Genomic DNA, 4,893 nt, shown 5'->3' on the forward strand with positions numbered 1-4,893 from the left:
ACCTAAATATTTAGGTTGCAACTTAAATATTTAGGTAGCTACTTAAATATTTAATTTAAATAGGTAGCTAACTAAATATTATGGTGAAAAACTGACTTTGAAAAATAAATCTGTTCTTTTTTTTTTTTATAAAAGGCTAAAKAAAACAAAAATATTGGTGGTAATTTTTGACTGTGTAACTTTACAAACGGCGCCCCATATTAGTCCAAAGCGCTGATGCTGGGAACGTCGTTATAAAAGCCTGAGAGTTGGAAGGATGAGAAAGATTTCGTGACAAAAGGACAGGGGGGTTTTGGCGGTCCGTGCATTGTTTTCTGTTATAATAACAGTCAGTAGTTGTGATTTATCTTGTATTCCCAATGCAGGAGCCCCCTCTGCTTCACTACAAAGGTTAAAGCATACAGCCTGGAGGCAGTGCTACAAAGGTCAACGCGCCGTTTTAGAAACGTGGAACGGAAAGGAAGATGGAGAAGATACGTAGTCCCATGCTGTCCTGGAAAAACGCTTGGCTTTGAGTGTTTCGCAGTATTTCCTGCTTTTAGTTCTCTCTATCCCTGCTCTGGTGTCTTCTTATCRTCGCCCTCCTTGTGATACCTCCAACATCACACGCCGTAAATATAGCTGACCTTGACGAAGCCATCTCCAGAGATTGTATGTGCGGAAGAAAAAAAGAAAGAAAAAGAACTAGGGAAGTGGTGGGGGGGACAGAAAATGATGGCGGATAAGTGAGGGAAATTGTAAACAAAGAGGTGTTTATTTAATGGAAGCCCTGAAGCATGGATGCACCCAGGAGAGAGAGAGAGAGAGAGATGGACCCCTGATTATCAAAACACAAGGTACTAGGCCATTTAAAAAAAAAAAGGAGAATGGAGAGAGGGCTGAAAAAACACCAGTGTCTTGGCGAGTCAGATGTGTTGCGGTTATTAATCTGTTTTGGCTGTCCTTCACAGGCCTGGGGGGGTGCGAGGGAGGGAGAGCTTTTCTGCAGTACTAGGCTGCCCCCTTTTGGAGAAAGTGGGGGAAAATGTTTTACATTCATCCATTATCTTTTACCTGCTTCTTCCTTTCCAGCAGTCATGGTGGGAGGGGTGGGGTTCACCCTGGACAGGTTGTGAGTCCGTCACAGGGACACACAGAGACAAACAACCCGTCCTGCTCTGCTCTGTGTTTTCTAAATCTGTGTTTTTGGTCTGTGGGAGGAAACCAAAGAACCAGAGAAAACCCACCCCTGCACARAGAGAACATGCAAACTTATCGTTATAGTTGCTCTCCAAACAACTTTAATAGATCAACTTAAAGCTGAGAAGTTTTACGCCACAGATTCTTCTCTTTACCAAAAAACATTAAAGTTTATGCAACTTTAACCATTTATTTAAAAAAAACGTCATCTTTTATAAAATGTACAAAAGTGGTAAATATAAAAATAATGCTGGATATGATGAATCGCTGGAGAACTTGTTTCGCTCCAGTTGTACTCTGAGGTTGGGATTTCCGACTTCCAAGTCGAAAATGTGAACCGGAACGCACACTGTTGTCGTAATTACACAACCAAACCAATATCATAGTGTTAATGAAACCTGTTTTTATTATATTTGGACATGCATGTTCTCTGACATCCATTGGGGGGTGCTGCAGCACCCGCCACACCCCTATTTCACTCAACTTAAAGTATCTTTAGTTCCACTGGTGGGCAAAAAACGATGCGGTTTCTGCCTTTAAATGATTCAAGACACTACCGGGGGCTTTTTTTTTGAGGTAATGAAAGGTAACAAGGTAACGCAAAGGTATTGCGAGGTAACGCAAAGGTATTACGAGATAACGCAAAGGTATTGTGAGATAACGCAAAGGAATTGCAAGGCAATGCAAAAATATTGCGAGGTAACAAAATATTGCGAGGTAAGGCAGTTATTGCGAGGTAACAGAAAAGTATTGCGAGATGACGCAAAAGTATTGCGAGGTCACACAAAAGTATTAATAGGTAACACAAAAGTATTGCGAGGTAACACAAAAGTACTGCGAGATAATGCAGTTATTGGGAGGTAACAAAGGTATTGCGAGATAACGCAAAACTATTGCGAGATAATGCGGTTTTGTGAGGTAACGCAAAAATATTGCGTGGTAACGCAAAAGAAAAAAAAAAGCCCCCTATGTTTTAGACAACTTCCTCCGGTTATTATCTTTAGTTTCACAGCCTTACAAAAATATTTTTAAAATGTCAAAAAACTTTATTTCAGGAGCGACTGTTAATGAAACTTGTTTTTATTATATCTGGACATACATGTCCTCTGACATCCATCGAGGGGTGCTGCAGCACCCGCCACAACCCTATTTCACTCAACTTATCAAAGTATAAACGTTTCTTTTTAATCTGTAATTAGATTTAATACGTTCTAAAAATAAATACAGCAGTTTTTTCTTCAGAGTAAAGTTTTACAAAATGTCAGCCTCTTCATCTTTGATTTGCTAAAATGGTTTTCTTCATGAACTGACCTTTGTGTAAAATTTGTTCAATACTTTTTTTTCTCTGCTATATTGAGTCTGAAGATGCGAGAGGTACCGGGTTCATCCCGGACGAGCCCCCATTATGYTACGACCCAGTGGCTCAAAAGGAAGCAACATAAACGGGACAACCAGACAAGAGGTGGAGTTTGACTAAAAAGGTTTATTAAAACTAAAAGGCTAGTTGTAAGGGGACACCAGCAAAACTGCACCCACGCAGCTGAGGGAGGAGAAAGCGTCTCCTCTTCCTCAGAGGATGAGGCCCAATTAAATAGGCTGTTCACACCTGCAGATGGTTGATGATTACAGGTGAGAATCTACCTGGAAAGAGATACACAGTCTCGTAACAGGGTACCAAAGAGTTTCCCACATTAATTACAAACAATGTTTGTAATAATATGTTTATTTTTCAAATCAAGTGAAACACTTAGAACATCTTCAAAAATCCAATCCCAAATTCACAGAAATAAAAAAAGTCAGTACACTTTTTAAAGAGGCTAAAATAACGAGGGATTTGCACATCAACTGTTTTCTCCATTCAACATCAATCAGAGCTTGGCTCCATGTGTGCTCCACAGAAAGGGAGCAGGTTTTTTTTTCTTTCTGGCCACAACGTAGAGAATAAAAACATGTAGAGGTGTAGAAAACATGAATGTGCTACGTTTTGTACACAAACACGTGTGAAACGGTTACAGCTCGAGATGAAACAAATGATGGTTGACAACACGTTTTTGTGCTCGAAGCAGAGCAGCTTCAGTCTGCTAGCACCATTATTTTACTATATATAAAAAACAATGCCTAGCTCACTGACAAGTTTGGACTTAAATATTAAAAACTCACTGATTTTGATCACTTCTATTTAATAATGTGGTTACAGTTGTAGAAACTGTTTTGTTGTCAGGGCTGAATCCGAAAACAAACTTCACATCTGAGCAATAAAAGGATGATTAAGCAACCAGCTACATCCAACTCCAATCGGTTAAAAGTTTTACTTTCTGCACCTCAGTTGTAGTTGTTAGTTAATATAACAGCATCTCTCAGCAGAGCTTCAGCCTAAGATGTTTATAATTACCACTAATGGGATATAAAAGAGATAAAACTGAGCTTTAGCCTGGTTGTGCTGATCTGAAACTGGGAARGTTAAAATAAGTTTGTTCCACTTTCAGTCAAAAACGCAAAGTTTCCCAAAATGCTGACCAAATTCTTTTTGCCACGTGAAAAGATACCTTTTCAGAGTAAATCAGAATTTTTTTAGAAAAAAAATTAACCTGATAGTTGAAGTCTTTTTAGCTTTAAAATATTTAGTAAAGACATATTAAGAAAGTGTGATTGTTCTAAAATGATCGTGTCATTCTTTATTATCCATTAAACCACAGTATAAGTTAACGACTCCTTCTGTAGCGTCTTTCTTTGTGCTGGGGAGACGTGAACTGGTACAAACTTATTATTATAAACTTCTTATAAATCACAGAAAACTATTTTCACCAGGATTTGTTCAAACTGGTGAAATCTTTGTTTTTATTTCTCGTCTGGGGTTGTGGATTGCAGATGATGGCACCAGATTTTAGTTATGATTCAAACACTTCATTGTATCATAATCATGACTGAGCATTTTCCCCGCATGGTTCATCTAAATTTTACACAATACAACACTTGAGGCAGGAGAAGTTGTGTAAATAAATCATTGGATCCAGTTTTTTAGTCAACATGTTGCCTTGATAAACCTTTCCATCCAGCTGATTTGTCTCGGTGCATCAGTCAGTATCACATTGATTCGTATAAAGAAAGAAAAAAGCTGATATTTTGTTTTATGTAGTTTGCTTTAATGTTTTATGTGTAAATCAACCTAAATACCTTGTGAGTTCAAATGGCAATACTCCATTTGCTCAAAATTGATCTTTAGGCTCTCGAGTTAGGGACAATATTTTCATTTATAAACATTATTTTAAAACAGCTGCACAAAAATCACCATTCGTACAAAATCTACTGGTTTTAATGGGAACCAATCGTGTCTTTCTAAACTCCAAAAGCAGTTTGCACCAAGAAAGGGTATCATCTCTGAGCCACCTATCTTCTAATTATCTTAAGCTGTGAAAATGGCTGAAATGGGCCAAATAAGGMCACGAAGATGGTATCTGTTTGGTGACAAGTCGCAGAATTAAAACAGAGATTCCAGCCTTGCTCAAGTGCAAACCTTCTCCCCCTCAGGCAATCGTATCAAGTGGTTATAAAAACAGTTAGGATAAAATACAAAAATCAAAAACAACAGTCCAAGTATCTTCAAAAAGTGTTCACATGACCATAAAATATTTCATATCTAATATTTATATAGCTAGCCCGACAAACTGAGGTAAACTTACTGGCTGTGTGGAGCTAATGAGGAAGGAAATCCTT

The sequence above is a fragment of the Austrofundulus limnaeus genome, unplaced genomic scaffold, assembly GCF_001266775.1.
Source record: "Austrofundulus limnaeus strain Quisiro unplaced genomic scaffold, Austrofundulus_limnaeus-1.0 Scaffold64, whole genome shotgun sequence".
Lineage (NCBI taxonomy): Eukaryota > Metazoa > Chordata > Actinopteri > Cyprinodontiformes > Rivulidae > Austrofundulus > Austrofundulus limnaeus.